The sequence below is a fragment of the Acanthisitta chloris genome, unplaced genomic scaffold (genome assembly GCF_000695815.1).
Source record: "Acanthisitta chloris isolate BGI_N310 unplaced genomic scaffold, ASM69581v1 scaffold46366, whole genome shotgun sequence".
Lineage (NCBI taxonomy): Eukaryota > Metazoa > Chordata > Aves > Passeriformes > Acanthisittidae > Acanthisitta > Acanthisitta chloris.
In genome coordinates, this window is record NW_008678447.1 from 28,493 (window position 1) to 48,556 (window position 20,064).

The following is a 20,064-nucleotide window of genomic DNA, read 5'->3' on the forward strand; positions in this document are numbered from 1 at the left end:
AAACTTCTTTTATTATTGGGGAAAAAAGGTATTATTTTCCTCCTTTGAGGAAAATCAGTCTGAACAAGCTGAATTCTAATGTACATATAAGCACAACTGCATAATACTTTTCCAAACTGGGTTCCCCTTACTCCAAGAATGAATCAAGTGCATTTAACTTTGTTGGGAATAAGATTTCATTCTTTCATAGAAAATTTGAGTATTTTTATCCACTAAGTCTAGAAAACATATTTTAAATGGCACAAAACACAAGGAAAATAAATTGAAAGCCGTATGTAACACTATATTGATTTTGCATGCTAACAATTGGTAACACTAAATATTCATTTTTTAAATGGAAGCACATACATGAGACAGGTTTCCCAGTATATTCTCTGCACATCTAAGATGTGGCTTCTTAAAAATTTAGGCTATTCTTAAGAAAGATTGAAATAACTTTTCCACAATCTGTCTCCTGTCTTACAGTCAACACGTGTTAAAGACATACCTCTCATTTTTCACCACCATACTTCTCACTGCATAGTTTTCAAATGTCAGCAGATACCCACCCTTGGACATTACATAACCATTTCATAACAGCCCTGTGCTTCAGGAAAAAAACCTCATGATGACAAACTGCCCATGACAATGATAAAACAATAAAAATGCCAACAGACAGACTTTACAGATTTGACCACATTCCTCCCAACCAACACTGCTACACTTGTGATTGGCCTTGGCCGATGCAACAGGTTACATTTCTAGACTCTACATGAAGCATAGGAATGTTCTGTGCTTTTGGGCTCCAGATACTCGAAAAATGTAACTTCTTTCTCCAGCACCTGTTCAAAATTTGGAACCAACTGTCTAAATGCTTATATTTTACACACCTGTTTGCAAATCTGGGTGAGCATCTTGCTGGTGACCAGGCTGCTCTCCCCCATCAGGGTCTGGTGCTGTGACTTTCCCTGGATGCCAGACCATTACAGGTCCTTTCCACCTTATGCCTTCCATCTTTTCATATGCTTTGTTGCAAGATCAATGATGACCTCCATAACATCCCATCAGTTTGAGGCTCTGCTGCCAGACATGAGAGCTAGTTAAGACCATGAGGTCCTATTTGCCTTATCAGGGGCCACGAATAGCCAGAGGGGATCAATTACATGCCTTATATAACCAATCACTTTATGATACAGTAATACCCCACATTTCTACACAGGAATATAAGAAATATTAGACAACATAAAGATGCTTATTTCCCTTCCTGGTGAACTTCTGGGACTGAATTGACTGACTTCTGGAATTGTACAGCTGTGCTCCCCCTGTAGCTCACTGCAAGCCTTTGGAGAATCCTTCCGAGAGACTAATATTCACTCTAACCTTGGCTGTTTTCTCCAGAAAACAAAGCCACCTGGTGTGATGGTGGGTTGATCTTGCATCTCTCCTCTCCCATGGTTCTGAGCCCTTACACTACCATCATCTTCTCTTTCACACACTAAACCATTTCATTTCCCTGATCTGAAAGAGGGTAATTTACAAAATTCACATTGCATAAGTTAGAGTCTGTCAGTCATCTAGAGTCCATGGATAGACGTGGAAACTAAACAGAGCAACTGTGCCCACCACAATTCAAACTCTGAATGCACCCAAATGACTAACCTGTTAGGTGCCAAGAAAAGGAATCAGAAATAACCATCATTTAAGACCACAGAAAAGAACCGGGTTTAAGTGAAAAGAGGTTATCAAAAAGGAATTGTTAGAAAAGATGCTAAGAGAAAGCCTGGCTTTGCTAGAATTTTACAAACTACTGCCAGTGAACATAGCTACAGAAATTCTGCACACGTACAACATGAAAAGAAAGTGCTGGTCATATTTTTACACATAGCAATACACTTTCCTAATCTAGAAAGTTTATGGCATTGCCTAATGACCACACAAAATACTATTACACTGATTTTATGTGAATCCCACATCCTAAGTGGCCTTCAATGTCTTCAAATTAAGTTCATGATTTGTAAATGTGGAACTTTGTATTTCCTTTTACTTAATCTTTCATCTTATGACACCCCAATCTTCCAATTAACTTATTCACACAAAGTAACTTATATGTTGTTCATGAAGAACAGAATCCACAAGCTCCAACATAGTATTTTACTGCTCAAAAGTTCATTAATTGGCCATAGGTGGCGTTTTACCAAAGGCAAAATTCCATGGCTCTGCTTATATTAGTATTTCCACTTGCTAGACAGTACTGCTTTTCTTAGAACAGTTTGTAAATCTTTAAATACAATTATATTCTTATATACACACGTGTGAACAGACTTGAGGTCATCTTACTCATGCTGTGACCTGGAAGAAGAACCTGAGCTAGCTTTGATCTAAACTTCACAGTTCAGCTCATACACCCTTCCAAAAGACCAAAAGCTGGCTGGACTCCTGCCAGGCCACCAACATCCAATGTTCTACCCACTCAATGCTATAAAAGTCAGATGAGGTGTGTGTTCTACTCTGTGCATGGGTATGGGCCCATTAATATCAGGCCTGATAAGGATGCATTTAACTTTCACTGAATAACTTTTCCTCTACAGTCTCTGTGGCCTAGGAAACCTTTCTGTCACCAAAACAATGGTTTTCTTCAGGGCATTAAAAAAACCCCAAACAAATAATGTTTGCAGACATTAAGATGAGCCAGTTACCATCCAGATCTCCTATTATTTTCTACAGCCGGGCAGTGCAGAAAATCCCCTTTGTTCATATTTCTTGCAAAATACACCTCAAGTCTCTCAGGCTACACAATGCACATGCTACCTGGTGACCTGACCCAGCAGCACCAGCACTGGAAATCATTGCTGGTGTGGTGGTGCCCTTTGTCTGCAGAGTGCAAACACTTCCAAAGGGCTCCCAAACACACTCAGGTTCAAATCAGCTCGGCACACAATTTCAGGAAGGTGTTAGTTACATAGAAAAATGTAAATGAAAGTCGCTTCAATGTGTCTAACTGGTTTCTAAAATTTCTCTTCTACATGAGATAATTAAGTTCCAACTTCTTACAGTCAAAGTCAACTCTGAAATGTTAAGAATTTCCTTCAGGCAGAAACTTTGTTTTTGCTAAATACTAGCCACTAAAGCTTGGCAATATTTTAAAACACATTAGAAAACAGAGTGGTGGGTAAGAAATTTAACCATGAATGTGAATGTTCCATGTGTAAATTCCAGTATTTTGATAAACAATATTTCAATAAAAATTTTTAAAGTACTCTCCCACAATTTTACAAAAAGCACCATAATGATGACAGCCATAGAAAAGGGTTAACATTGTGGTCATCTAAGCTGATAAAAGCAACAAAGCCATTTTTACTTTTCCTGATGGCCAATCCATGACCTTATGCACATTTCCCAGGAGCTGATGCTTGTAACTGGTAACAACAGAGAGCACTAGAACCCAGCCACAGACCTTCCAGCTCCTTGCTGGAACAGAATCAGGAACAATGTAGGTATGCGGCCAATTTATTTTTAATCCTTTCTGCTAAAACATCATTTCTCAATTTCTAAGAAGCAATTCTGCCCTACCAGTCATGCCTTAAAAATGAAGGATGAAGAAAGAGTACCCTCCTTTCCTCAAAGGACCCAGACGTTTGAGTAACAGCATGTTACCATGGGTCCTAACCTTCTTGGAAAACACTTTACGTATTTTTAAATGACAACGTGTGCATTTCTCTATATTCAAGCAAAGCAGGACTTGACAAATGACACCATTCTCTAGTGCTGAATGGTTAGCCATGAGTATCTTGAAGCAAAAAACAGGAGTTTTTTGAGACAATAAACTGTATTCCTTGACAGGAGCTTGAAAAATGGATTTATGCTGCAAAACAAATTTCTGATCACCTACAGTTAACCAAAATTTAGGTTTTAATTCCAAATCTTGAAACCTGGTATTCTCCTGGTTACCTACAAAGCTGAGTCCTCATCTGTTTATGTATGTTCTATTTCTCTAAATTAAAATATTATTTTCTATCTTATTTTAATGCTAAATGTAATATAACTTTAGACTAAGTATGTCTTACTTTCACAGGAGGCCTTTATCTGCATTAAAAAAGATATACTATGACTTTTCTGTATATTTGTTTTGTTCACAATCTGTGGAAAAAAGTAACTTAAAGAAACTTTATAAATTAATAACAAAGCACTTTTTTTCCCAGAGGTTAAAGAAAGTTTATTTATTTTCTTTAAAAATTGATGACTTGACGAAACATCTTTTCCTTTATGCATCAGTTATTTCAAGAATGAAAGATGAAAATCCAACTTTAGTATTTATTATTTATTACAAAAGGACCAAGCAATTACTTGATATAAAGCGTTAGCATTTGAAGAGGATCTTGCTGAATTTTGCAGGTCTCTTATTGACCATTACAGTACTCGTAAATTGAAAGACACAACCAAAATATTTAATAAAAAGAAAACAATTTAACTGCCTAATTTTGAATCAGAAAATACAAGTTTACCAGCAGTTAATGACTCTGAAATTTGTTATACAAAATACATTAAAGAACCTAGAGTGTTTGTGCTACATGCCTGAGGCAATACGTGTGGTATTTTTCTAGCTGTTATATAAAGCCTGAGAGAAGAGGATGTAAAACAAAGTATACAGATAGCCATTTCATAACTTAAAAAACCCCCAACATTTTCATCAGAAATTATGTAATTAAACAATCCATTTTGAGTCTTGCCAGGCTTGCATATTTCAAAAGGAATTATGGGTAGAAACAGAGGCAGAAAAAGGCTCTTGAAAAAGCAGATGTTTTCATTTTCACTACACATCCAGCACTGTGCCACTAGGTTGCATTTCTACTTGAGCACATGGAGGGAAGAGCAGTATTTGCTCACAGCTTACAGATTTAATGGCTCTCCATTTTGAAACGAAGATTTTTCAAAACCTATGTAACAAAAATAAACACAACCAGTAACCTCATTGTTGAATAAAACACAAGAAAGCAAACCCATACAGTCTTAGTGTCCCTTTACGCCCACGTTTTTTCTAACAAGGTTAACCCTTCCCAGAGAGTCCCTGCGAGAGCTGCACTGGGGCTGGGACTGCAGCACTGCTATAAATAGGACTGCCAGGAGGAAGTTGTTGCTATGGAAACACTGGTCATATTTCTATTTTCACTCAGTAGGCCTCTACTGGCATCTACTGTACACCAGTTTAACTGCAGCACACATTCAGTATCTTCAGCTCTCAGGAGGAAGCATCAGTTTAAGCTTGCATGGTTCAACAGTATCATTTACTTGCTAACCATGATCATACAAAATGAATAAAAAAATGCATGAGAACTTGGGGGGGAGCCCCCAAACCATCAAATTCAGCATCTGATTTTTCATATGCAAGCTGAGAGCTCTCTCTTCCCATCAGTTTTCGTGTCAAATTGGACAAATTCAACATCAGAGATGATGCAATTTTCCACATATACACACCATGGCAGCAGATCAAGCTTCCTCATTTCTACCAGAGTATTATCTGGTCATTTTGCCGTCACATACCTTCTAGTCATAGAAGGTGACAGAGAACTCTCTCATTACAAAAGCCAAATCCTCCACAAAACTGTCCAACTTGTGCAAAGAAAACTGGATTTCTCTCCTAACATGGCACCTTCCTTCGTGCCTTTCTTATTGCCTCCTTCAAGGTGCTGTGCTCACTGGTGCTTCCCAATACAAGAATTCAGACTGCAAGATCAATGCTTTCAGAATGTGAATAAAAATTGCACAATTGCTCCACAATATGACAAAGGTTAGCCATGATCCACATTTGAAACAGCTGTTCTCATGTAAGTACAAGAAATCTGACAGCAATTGTGAAATCAACTTGGTCCATGCCCTCCCAGATCCCCAGCTACTCAAATAACCCTCTGTGGTTACTCTGTAGCACAATTTAATATCGTTTGACAACCAATCAGAAGGTTTGTACAAACCCTGTTACTTTTCAGCAAAAGAGAAAGTATCTATGTAAGTGGGTTTTGTTACACTTACATTCAAAAGTCTGCCCAGACTAAGGAAGATGTTCTTGCTTTTGGTCAAGTCAGGTCTAGAACAAATATGTAAGTGTACGACTTACTTAAATGAAAATACAAGGTTAAATTCTGAAGCAATTTAGCATGTGACCTCAGTAGCTCTGCCTCTGTGAAAAACTTAACTTCAGACAAAGGTTCTGGTCCACTTAATTTACACCAAAATAATTACTACCGTTGATTAATATTGAGTATTAATGGGTTTTTGATCCAAAAAATGAGTGAGATGAACCTCCTGGATGAAAAGAACCAGACAGACATTTTGCTCAATATCCACCTGGGTTGAAGGAGAAGGTAGCTGCTTCAATTCTGGCCATTCTCCCATGAGAACAATGATGCTGAAGATCTAGCTCACAGAAACCTTCTGCAGGTAAACAGCTGTGGTGGAGAGGATCTTGCTTACAGAAAGCTTTGGGTAGAGGTGCTCTACTATTTCTAGAATCTGCAGGTTTGGGCTATCCTTCCATGGTTTAGCCACTTAGCTATTACAAGGAACTGCCCCCGATGTTTTAAAACCCCTGCTCAGGGCACATTAAGCATTTTGTGTCCAGAGTCAGAGAGCCTCACAGAACAAATTATTATTAACCGTGAGAGATCTGGAGTCACATTTAGAGCTAATTTTTTATATGGGATAATGGTAGGAAGGTAAGAGAAGAGACAGTAATGAAATGTTCACCTAAACTAAAATCTTGTAGGCAAAATTTCTTCACTATATTAGCAGCTACACTATATTATCAGATCTGTACTGTATAGTAAAAGACCAGAAGGCTAAATACTAGAGTAACTAGAGCCATTTTAGTGCCTCTTCCAGGAAGCCTATCTGCATTTTAAGTCACCAGCACGTTCCCTAGAGGAAAAAATAAACAACTGACTCCACCTTGAGATGAATATTTCAAATTCATACTTTATTTTCCTACAAAACTGGACTGTTCCTTGATTATATGTGACATCTAAGTTCAATTAGAAAAATACCCAAATAAGAAAGAAAGCAAACCCAGCGTAACTGCATGGGAAGGGACAGTGCTTTTTCATAGAATGAAAGAGCCCAGAGTGCAAATTAGAATACAGTAGTGGCCTTCATAAAGCATTGTCTAAAGTACAAAACATTTGGCCATGTGCTGTGCATGCCACTACACAGACTCTGTATTCCTGTGCCTTTCCCCTGGACTCCAGGCTGCTCTAAAGAGTGTCCTGGCCCCTTCACTTCTACCAGCCTGCTCACCTCCACATATTCTGCAAAACAGTGGAAAGACTGAAGGACTGTCCCCCACAGCAGCCAGAGTGGAAAACAGGCATTAAATCCCTGAAAATAGAGAGGATGCCGCTGGCCTCCAGACAAGAGGCTGTAGAATGTCTGAGAGGGTATTTCAAAGTTTGTTAAATGCTCCTAATACACATTGTGCTAAGTAAGCAGTATCTCAATTACAGGCACTCACATGAATACAGAGGCATCAGAAGTACAGCTCAGAACAGGATTTCTCTATTTACTGAAGTTAATTACACTGTGTTTACAAAATTTATGTAAGTCTGCACTTAAATGGAGTTACAAATGCCATCTGCTGGTTTAAGACCAAAGCGTGAGGCACAAAAACCGTAATACCTAACAGTAAATTTTAAAAGTACTCAGTCATTCTTCTGTAATGTGTTGTATAAACACAACTAAATATCTCAGATTTTTTAGAGGGGAAATAATTCACACCACAACATTCTAATTACTGGTTATTTTTCATAGTGAGGCAGCAGCAAAGTGCACAGATCTTACTTTTTCCCCCTATCTGTGCTGGGATTTAATTTATAAATTATAATTTATATCCAATTTGTTTCAGGTAAGGCGACTTTATTTATTAGCACTCCGAATATATTCTTAAATAGTATTTACATTTGGATACAACAGAAATCATTTACCAAGTTTTTTAAAAAAAATACTTCAAATGAAACATTTCCTTTCTGCTATTTACGAAATGTATTTTCCAGCTACCATTCAGCAACAGGCACTTTACTACTCAGTCCACAGTATCCTTTGCCATTCCTAAGTGTTACTTTACAATAAAGGCCAAAACAACTAAAGCTTGGACAGGTAGAAATGTCAGATCATCTTTCACTCTTACACTTACTAAGAATGAGAGAAACACATGACTACAAATATATTTATTTTTATATTTGTTTAAAAGCACTTTCCAGGATAGAAACACTACAAAACTGAGTTTTTCTTTTTTTTTTTTAATGGATAAAATACACCATTACTTGCAATTCTCTGAACAGTCAAACAATGGCATGTCAGCTCTGCACGCAGTAAGACTGCCAGCAAAGATAATTCCTTAATACTGTATCCTCAAGCTGCCTCAACCTTTCAATTGTATCTTCACTTTCAAAGCAAAATGATCAAAGATTTTTTTAATAAGATCAAAAGAGACTAGTGATTCCTTTGCCAGCTTACAGAGCATAAGTTACAAGCTGTACTGAACACCAATTTTTTGCTTATTTTTAGAGCAAAATCAGTGCATGATAATACATAGCATCTTTATTCCAAGAAGTTTGAAAATTCTGTGTTTTGTTTTAAAACCAATGATATTCTTTCTAAGAAGCAGGATTTCATTGTGCTGGCTAGCTGCAATAGAAATCACTCGATTAGATTTCACAAAGAATAAACTTTTCCACAGCCCAACGATATTTAAATTAAAGAAATAATTTTAAATCAAGTGTAATATAAATTTTTAACTGACAGGTAAAACCACAGTAAATTCTTCTTGAAGTTATTTTTTACTTCGATACAAGAACATCCACTACTTGTATTTATCTTTGATTTGCTCTAAAGAGAAATAGGAGGAAAGAATAATTAAAAATGCATTCTGAAAATCACTGTCACTTCATACTGTGAACTGCCACTGAAAGCAGCTTCTCACAGCAGTCACCTCAAAGCACTGACAATCAACCCCTCACCCTCATAAAGAACACACTGAGACTTTTCTATATCACTGTTACCCAAAGAATTCCTCAAGTTTGTATTCAAGCAAAATCTGACCACCCAGTGATCTTTCCCTTGACTTACTGAGCTAATGAACATTCTCACAAAGAAATTTTTGGGGCAGAGAAATGCATTTGGTACTGAACAATATTACCTATCAAAGTTCACTCTCTAATTTTCTTTCCATTGGTTACTATTTACGATGTTTACAGAAAGGAAACCTTCATCTCAACATTTACAGACCTGTAACTACATTCTCACCTTAGTCTCAGAAAACATTTACCTGATTAGAAATGGCTGTCTCAGACCCAAGAGCTAACAATTTCCAGCCAAAGAACTTCTGAGTCTTGCTCTGACCTTCCACAGATTAAGTATTAGTTGTTTAGGCTTATTACATGATGACTGTATGTATGAAAGCAAGCCAAGAACAAGAAGTAACTGTTCAAAGACAGGATTTTTGTTTGGGTTTTTTTAAAATAGATGCCACTGGTATTTCTTTAGATTTGTCCTCATCAGCAAAACTCTGGCAAAAAATACCCACCCCAAACGGCACACAGGAAATCTACACAGGTCAGACTATGAGAATTGTGGCAAATGACAAACGTACAAATACTTTCATTATTGTATGATATGTCTCAGCCAAGAAGTCTGCAGTTGCAGAAATGTTCACGTCTGAAATATCTGACAGCTTCAGTACACACCTCCACTGCAGACTGTGCACAGGGAAAACATAATTTGCCTACACAACCTTTCCCACTTAGGGGGTTCCTGCTAATACCTGGGAATGTTACCCTTAATCTCCAAGTAAGATAGGTCATCCTAATAATGATTACTCCAAAATAAAGAAAAAAAGAGTTCTGAATAATCACATTTTGAATAGGTGAAATCTATCTCATGATAGCATCATGCAAGCCCTTCTAATTCATGGGAAGTAAAAATCCCTCTAAAGCAGTAGAACTGGAAGACGTTATCTCTTGAGTTTGATATCTTAATTTACTTAAAACATTTTGAGCAAAATGCTTAAAAGTTTGTAACTAGCCAGAGGCTTCATTTCTTCCTCCTGGAAGAACAAACATATTTTACTTTGAGCCAGTCTCAGATGCTCATAACTCTCCCTAACAAGCTCAACACTGAGCTGTTATTTCTGGGAGTCACATGGCATGTGGGAAGGTTCTGGTTTTCTTCCAATTCCTCTCAAGCTAAACTCTACCCAAGAAAACTGCCAAAATAAGGTACCAGCTGCAATACATTGGGCAATTTTTTTCTAAACTTATTTCCACTATAAGATCCACCTTCCTCCACTCTTGGGGGTGTGGGTGGAAGGAAACACATGGCATCCCATTTAAATGAAATATCAAAATAATGAACTTAGTAATTGCAATTCCTGAGCTCTCTCTTTACTTTATATGATAGAAAAAAACCCGAAAAATTATGCAGAAATGGAAGCCTAAATGAATACTCAACTGAAGTGAAAATGACTGCTTATATATTATTAGGTAACCTACTTTGGCATTTCCACTCCTTTGCCTCTGTAAAGTTGACACTTTCAGAAGAAAATATCAACTGATTTATCAGCCAAATAAGGCAAATGAAGTATTATTGGAATTTTAAGACACTGCTGAGAGAGAATTTTTCTGAAAAGCTGTGCAAGGGTAACAGAGCTGATATGTTGTCTAATGCAATTCTGCCTGTTTCCTGGTGGGTTTGTTGGGCATTCAGGGTGTCAACCACGGCCACGTTCTGAAGATGTACAGCTTTAGGAACTCATGTTGAATGGGGTTCTAAGCTCTACTCAGCCTGAAATCTAGACTTTACCTTTTCAGGTATACCTTAAATCTATGCAGACCCTACTATATCTATGTTTTTTAGTCTTTAATGATCCAGTTCTGAACCTGACAAGGTGCTAATGATGTTGGGGGGCTAAAACTCACCTATGGACAGATGGATAGGAAGAGAAAGCACAAAATGGACAGGAGGTGATCATGACGGAAATGATTTGAACTGACTCAAATCATGCTGCTCTTTCCTTAGCCAAAACAAAAGCAGCACTAGAAGATTCATCATTCATCTGAATTTTGCTAACAGTTTTTAACCTGCTCATTTTTTGTCCTTTTTGAAGACTCACTTGTCACAATTACTGAATTGACTACATCCCTGCATCCTCCTTATTATCCTGAGGTACATGTTCATTAAGACCTGTGTCCATAAGCTAATTAAGAGCAGATTAAATACAACAGTAATCCATACTCCATTAATAATGACTGCTTCAGTAACTATATTATATCCACCAGCAATTGCAGCAGTCTGTGTGCAGCATCAGCCCCTATGGAGAACAGTAGGCCAAACCCAGTAAAACACACCATGTGGATGTCAAGCTCTGAAGGTATCTTATCTCTTTGCTTCATGTAGGTTAACCTAACTCATGAGCTCTAGGAACAGAGCAGCATATTCTCGTACTTGAAAAGCTACACCACTAGTTCAGATTCCAGAACACATTTTATTAAAAGCACCTCATTGATGTTTGTCATCACCCTCCACCACCAAGACTGTAGCATTTAAAATGGTATATAGTTCCTCAATCTATTATTTCACAGAATTAACAACACAGATTTGGCAAACTGTCCAAAAGCAAATACAGGGTCCCAAATGAATTTACACTTTCACTTATGCTTCCTTCACACACATTCACTTGGATGTAGCTTATTGAGTTCCTTCCTAACACTCTACCCAGCCTGCAAAGAAAAGATTTATAAATCTAACCTACAATCAGATTCTTTTACTCCTTAACTACAGCAACTTCAACTCGAAGATCAAAGCTTTATACATTGCTGGGAAACTTGCAGCCCCATAGCTATTCATGCTTAAACACAAAGTTATCTTCCCTCCTTGCTCCAAGGAAAAAGAGGTATGTATAGCATATACTCACTCTAAGAAAAAGGAAAGAAAAGCTGATATCCTGGGTACAAATTTTATTCTACTTAAAGGAAGGAGTTCAAGGAATACAGATAAGAAAAAGCATACTTTGAGTAGAACTCCAAACAAAACTGGAACTAACAACCCTGACAGCAAAATGCTGGCAGTCACCTAGAATAGGTATGAAAACGGCAGGGCAACAAACTCAGCATGAACCTTTAACTCTTCTTTTCTACAAAGGAATTCTTCTCAATACTATTAAAAATGCAACCCATGTCTCTTGGTAAATATTTCAATTCCCAGCGTCGTATATGATCGTTATATGAAGATATGTGTAGTGCAGTGTTTTTGAAAAGCACAATCTGTCTCCTCCTCCCTCTCATTTGGACAGTTCTTATTGATACTATTTGCTTCACTCCCTTAAAGGAGTGAATCCATATCTAGAGATACAATTACACAGACACACAACACAGCTACCTGGGAGACAAGAGGCCACTTACATCCTGCACAATGCACAGAGGGGACTGAGCTCAGGTGTTCTCTCTGCCTTTCTTCAAAGCATCCTTTTGCACCCCTGGTTTTGCAAATACCTGTTTGATATCATTTTGTCCCACAAGTTACACATGCAAGTATTTTTCAGTTCAGCCTGACTGCTCAATATGCCAAAATTTCTAATCATACATTCCATCTGTTTGCATTAATTTATCAGTGTAGTCCAAAAATAATTGGTAGTCTGAAATTTAATAGAAAACTATGGCATAGACATGGAACTAATTTCAAATAAAATTAACTGTATTTTGTTTAAATGAAAAATAAGACCTATTTTGGTGTTTCATACACTTATATTTGCATCCTCACATTGTTGTGGGAGTTTTTTGGTTCAGACAAGATGGATTAAGATCAGACTTCTGACAGTAAACAATTTAAACTGCTGACACATTACAAATTAGGAGAATAAAAATATACAGGAAAAAAAGACTTATCTAATAAGGTTTTTGTCCTAAATCAAATAAACCCCAAAACAGAGTCTCTTAAGAAAACATGCCAAGTGAAATAATGTTTTAAAGATATGATAGTAATATTTACACCAGCAACTTTGAGATCTATTGCTACACCAGGCCGAAATATGAACGATAAAGGAAACTATGCTTGCTTCTTTGATTACAAATAATCAGTCACCTGTTAAGACACAGCTTAAAAATAATATATTTTCCTATTCTCTGTTGTTAAAGTGTCCACTTCAGGAACAACTACAATACAAACATGGGGAACATAATATTAGAATAGACCAGAATGTCACCAACACTCAGTCAAAAATTACAATTTCGCAACAGAACTGGGGGGAGGAAAGGAAAAAAAAAAAGCAGAGGAAGGGCTAACAGGCAAGGAATTGAGTCCTGATGCAAGACTGCATTAGGCAGCTGACACAAGGCAGAGGTAAAACTGAAACAAGGAGCTAAGGAAGGACGGGATGAGGGCTCTGCATCTTAAACAACTACTGTGAGTGGAGGCAAAACCTGAGTTTGAATGTAAGTTATAGAGCAAGAAAAGGCATCTCCAACAGTATTGTCTAAAACAATTAGAATAGTTTTATTCTGTCAGGTTACTGAAAAAACTCAAATGTTGTACAATTCAAGCTCCCAAGAGCATAGCATAGGCAAAATATTTCTAGCTAAAAAGGTCTAGTCTATCACTGTTGAAGAAAATAGTCTAACCCCTCACTGCCCTAATTTTTCAGCCACTGAAAGATAAAGGACAACATTCCATGTCTATATACAATTCCATGCTTAATTCTGGTTTAGACATTAATTTTAGAAGGTCAAAGGCCAAAAAGTGATTTAACACAATCTCATTCTCTCTTTTCATTGCAGTTCTTAAAGTGAAATGAAAACTTAATTTAGTTACTGACTGCCAACTGGGCATAAATGAAAGACAAAACACCCACTCCTTTAATATTCTTCAATATTTTAGCAACTTCTGACTTAGTGATAGCTGACTCAGGATCTGAATACCAAACTGCAGACACACTTTGGGCACGCTGAGAAAATGCATGCCTTGAACACTAGTGTTTGCTAAATCTGTTTTGCTATCCTTCCTTTGTATCTGATGTTGCTACAGATACTGATTATGACATTCGAGTTGTGAATCTTCGTGGCTGCAAAATCACTGATATGTTGATGTCTTCATATGGACTTAAAAAAAATAAATCTGACCTTGGGGTGCTATCCCTTGAGCCAGAGTCAAGACTGCAGCATGAAGCATGACTTCAGAAAACCCACACAGCACTACTGCTATTTGGCTCACAGGCTAAGCAATGAAAACACCCACAGTCTATTGTGGATTGCATTTGTCGATGTTTGTCACCTAAGGGTACTCCCCTGGATCCCAAATTATGATGCAGTTCAGGCTGCAAAGGTAATTAATATTCCTTTATCATCTTTTGTTTAATACCAGTATCATCCCTGTGGTGCTGCTTCTCAGCAGTATTTTTGTCTTTCTTACACTCACACTGAATTGCCACAAACAAGTGGCAATTACACATATTTATGCTCAAAAGCCAAACTACAATCAGTGTACAATATCACTGCATGCTCCCATGGACCCATGGAACCAAGCAGTCTAGTAATGTTTCAGCTGTTCTCCTTAGATTTATCTGTTGTATTTTACAGCTTTCTTCAACTTAGAAAACACTAAAGTTCTACACTGTCTTGGCAACTGTCTCTTACTCTATTCATTTTCATCACTGACAATCTGGTGAGGTGAGATCCTGATAGAAAAGCATAACTTGGACCACATGTGGTGGGGATAAAGAGCTTCAACTGATCATTACAAAACAACTAAACTTACACATAACTTTTGAGCCATGACTCCATGATTGCAGAGTAAAAGAGGTGAAGACTGTTCGCTTTCCAATAGTTGACATATTTCTAATAGGAGATATTTACTAAGTTTTGAAAAGCTTGTAACTTACACATGGGGAAACAATAACTAATTCTTTGGTGTTGAATGTAAATTCACAGAGAAAACATTTACAAAACAAAATACCATTAATATGATTCTGAGCTCATGACTTCCAGCATACATCTTATTTTCCTTTGCAATATCTGAACAGATTCAGGACTGAAAAAGAAGGATTTTCCCCAGCCTGGTCATTTTGAAAAGGGATTTACACAATTCACACAACTTTCATTTCAGGTTTTTTTATTAACATACACAAAACCCTTGAAACATGACCAGGAAGACCACTGGATACTACAGGACCCCTTTAGGAGGCACTTCACCCAGGAATACATAGGTAACCTACTCTGCAACAGAAGCCAAAAGTTTGCAAAGTACTTTCCCAGAGTCCATTTAGATTTAAAAATAGATAAGTAGTATTATGATACAGCAGTCACATGTGGTACATTTGATCTATTTTGAGCTAAAATTAATAAGCACTTTGAGAACGTGAAGTAAATTGATATACTAATTGCCATAAAATAAGGTATAGTTTTCTCTCCGTAACAGACTTGCCAATTTAAATGCATGACTGGCAAAAAAATGAAGATACACACTATTTTAAGTTACTAGAAGTGTTACTATAAGCTTATGGTAATTACAAGAAGTCACTTCACTGTATTGCTGTGTGCCTAGGTCTTCTAAAGAGCTGATTGTTTAATAAATATTTGCAGCTACTTGCCAGTTGTCAGGCAAAAGGTGCTTAATAGTGGCAAATAATTTTAAAAGCTAATTGTTTCTCCAGAAGATGCACCTTCCCGAACAGAAATTCAGAAATGGTTAAAAGCAGTAGGACTGTTAAGCCTGATTGCATTGCCTCTGCCTTGTTTTTCTGGAACACTGCGAATGAGAAGTAAGGATTTAGACAATCATATGACTCCCAAGTTTAACAGCCCAGATTTTCAGTGCATCAAGCCTAAGTAGGAAGGTCAACAAATACTGTGGTTTGACCTCAGATAAGAGTCAAATAGTATCTACAAACAAGTTTCATACTGTGATCCCATAGCCTGACACATTTCTGTTACTCTTACAAAACACAGAGGGGTGGGCTACTCGTGGGGTTGTTAGGAGTACTTCTGAGTTTAGAAAAAAAACCCTCCTAAGAGTTCCAGAGAGTAAAGGCTTATAACCAGTACCTATTCTTTTCTCACAATCCCAAATTTTCTTTGTTAAACTGGACATAATATCTATACAAATTTATATCTTCTCAAAGGTTTTAAGAAATTCCTTTAACTTGAACATAAAAATTATACAAGCTACAAACTTTTCAACTGAAAAAGCTACTGTATTACCTCTCGGCTGTATTGCACATTTGAAAAATAATAACCAGTAAGCCAACTGATATTGGATAAAGTGAACTAAGCCACTATCAACCTACTGTCATGGCAATTATGAATATTTATGAGTAAAGACAATAACTGATTAGCAAAAGTTACTGCCTTTTCATACAAAGACATTTACAGATCAAAGTGTGCAGACAAGTGCCTGTCTACATAAGTTAATTTCAGCAGAAAGTCATGTTTTAGAGAAATTATTTGCATTTCTTCATGTTTTGACATTCAAAAGCATTAAAAAAAGTCAGAATTAGCATCCTTTTAGTAACCTCTGCATGGTCCTCTTTTACACATGCTTTGTAACAACAGATAAAGCCATGTATTCATTTTCCCACAGACTGGTACCTCCTGCAGAACAGTGTACTGAACTGTCCTGGTACTCATTCAGGATAAAGCAGCGAAGGAAATGTGTCTGTTGAGCTCCTTGGTGTAGGACACGCTGCTGCTGCAGGCTACTGAATGCCATCCTTGAAGAGTGCACACTACCCTTGCTTTGGGACAAGTTACTTAAGCTATACTACTTTCAGCTGCAGGTACTGCTGCTTTTTTATCCTCACCATGATTAAATGGTATTTGGGTGCCTATTACACAAAGAAGAAGAAATAAAGTTATTAGAACAGTAAGTACATAAGCAGGGAGGAAAATCAGGTTTTATTTTATTCTCTACCCACTGCATTGCTAAACTTTTGGTAACATAGCAAATCAAATAACCACACAGAACTTCAACAGAAAATAGTTTGAAGTGATGTGTGTGTGTGCTACTGCATAAATTCCAATTTGAACAAAACTGTAATGGAGACATAAAGCTGATCTGTCTGAAACAGACCTAGACAGCCTGGAACAAAGGTGCACTAAAACCACAGAGGGAGTGTGTCTGTGTATGCTAATCACATCTGAGAAAAGTTCAAGAGGAATCATAAGAACGTATAGAAATAAAAGAAATAAGTACAACTCCCTAGTAAAAACATTCCCCTTCCCCCTCCCCACACTGAGACTGATTTTAATTTGCCCAAGCAAGGAATGCCTCATTTGTTATCAGAGCTATATGACTATAAAAATAGTGCACCAGAATTTTTTAAACGTTATAAATTTATATAAGAATTGCAAACTTTCTTAGCAGCAAGAAAGCATCAGTTTTGCAAAATAAACTGACACACTTTACATCTGGTGGCAAGCCATCAGAAACTCTGAGAAGCTGTTTCTACAGAGAAAGCATATATTGGTATTTAACTGCATGGGAAAGGAAACTGATGTACCAGTCGAAAACTCACATTTCAGCCTGTTGAGAGAAATAATAAAGCATGAAATGAAAGTGAAGAAACATGACTAGGTGATAGACCAAAAGAATCTTCAGGACAGTACATATCATTACAGCTCTGGCAGTCAAGAAAAATAAAACCGAACCATGCTGCTCACACAAATACACATTGCTACCTACTTGACCTGAGCTGGTTACCTGTTTCCATCATCCACTCAGCACTTGAATACAAATAGGTGAAATGCTGCTCTCTGCAGATCATCTTGATTCAATCCTGAATATTTTCAAGGAATGTATAAAATTCTACCTCTCCAAAGAAATGAATGTGGTAAGCCCATAGCAAGGCTTCTTTAGCCATGCTCAGTCAAAAAACACACAAGCCATGCTCCACTGTTTGCTCTAATTCTCTCTGGGGCTTTCTTTTTGTGTCTCTGATTCCCCTCAGAAACACACATACACTCATCTTTACCAAATGATACACAAGTGCTATAGCTTTCCTTCCTGAAACATTTAACCAGTATGCTGCCTACCTTTTTAATTTGAAAACATTAATTTGACTGGTTTGAGTTTTGGTGGATTTGTTTTATTTACCAAGTACAGGAAAGCTGCATTCCCATCCTTCACTGTCACTCAAAGTTTATCCAACCCATAATATCATAAATGAGATAGTAAGAAGGGCCAGTGTAAGAAACACATCTCCAAAAGGTTTGAATAATCCTACTCTTATCAAGCAAAGTACCATACCAAAACCCACACTGAAATAATGCAATCTGTAGTCTAAGTAAAGCAAATTTTAACTAAAATGCTAAGCCTTTAATCTGAAATAGACATCGCTGTTTACAATTTAAAACAGCACTACTATCCTGAAATACAAATTAAAAATACCTTCTTGAAATACAAAGCACTAGAAAGTACCCTGGGACACCTTGTTTCAACAAGGCATACATGGCCTTCCTCTTTTTCAAAGGTGGAAATGTCTTCCTGATACCTGAAGTGTACAAGATTTGAGGGGCAAAGTTCAGTAAAAATGACAGTCTTGGCAACCCATGGTACTTTCTGTACGTCTTCAGAAGACAACAGACAAAACAGACACAGACACATGGTGTGTAAACACCTGTTGGCAGGAAGACACGTCCCAAATTCAAAATATTTTCTGCGAGAATCTAACAGTATATGTCATTAAAACCAGTTAATGGAAAGAACAGAACTGAAAATACTCTGCAATAAAGAAGATACATCTTTTATGCTGCTATATGTACTAAATTAGAAACACTGAATTAAGACAAACTGTCTTGATCCTCATAAACTAATTTGTTCTTAAGCTAGATTCTCTTTGTTAATAGATCACCAATACTGCAACATGCAGCTAGAATTAATGAAAATGATGTACTTCCATTGTCTAACAGAACACCACAATATCAGATTTCATTGTAAAGATTCAACTTCGAACATCAAAGTCCAAATTTTTCTACCCTTAACCAGACACCCAAATTCAAAATTTAACTATTGCACCACCACCACCACCACCAGACTGCCAATGATTTATAACCTATTTACATGGAGGTTACATACATACCATTACCTTCAGATCAAAATTACTGCTGTTTGAAAGAGCAGTATGACCCACACACTCTGAGATTCAAAGGAAAAACAATAAAATTCTCTGAGTATTAATATTTCGAATACACTTTTTCCTTTTACATAAACAAATCAAATACACCTGATTAAAAAAAAAAAAGAAACCAATAACACATTAAAAAGATCTTCCCTTGAAACAAGCTTCTTATTTTGGTTGCTCTACCAAAATCAGTAACCAAGATGGGAATAGAACAACAACTGGCAATCAGCTCCACTCCCTTGTGCATTTACTTGTAAAAAGCTAAACTGATATCTGATTTATTGTAGTATCCCACACAATCTACACAATATTCCTGTATATTACTGACTTTTAAATTACTAATACATGAATGCTTTTGGATGGAACTGTTAATATATTAACTACCATTTCTTCCTATTTTTCTAACTTCAGCTCCAACGTATCACTCGCCAACATCACATCTGTCAAAATACAATACAATGTTCACAATGATCTTGCCTAGAGCATAATTATATTTGTTATAATAAAAGTGTCATCCTTCTCATTGTCTCTAGCCTGAAAAATCATGAAGTGGTGGTGGTGGTAAGCTTTCCTCTTGACCTTGTTCAGAGCTTTCTCTTCAGTTAAGTGAATTCCATCTCCACATACAGTATATGCACACTTCAGTATGAAGAAGCTCTAAATATCAGGCTACTGTTTGCCTTCTTAAATTCTAAGAACTGAAGGACCAGATTTGTACCTGCTTGTAGGTCATCTTTCAAAACTGTTCTGATTTTGCTGTCCCTTCTTAAATACTTCACCAGTGAAGCACTTGTGCAGAACAATTAGCTGGAAGTACTTTTAAAACAGCAATAATGTCTAATTCTGAGTGCAGTATTTCAGTACTCCACATAGCAGTCCTCTAAGTTTGGTTCTAAATTATCCAATGTTGTGACAATTAAGCCACGTTTAGACCACAC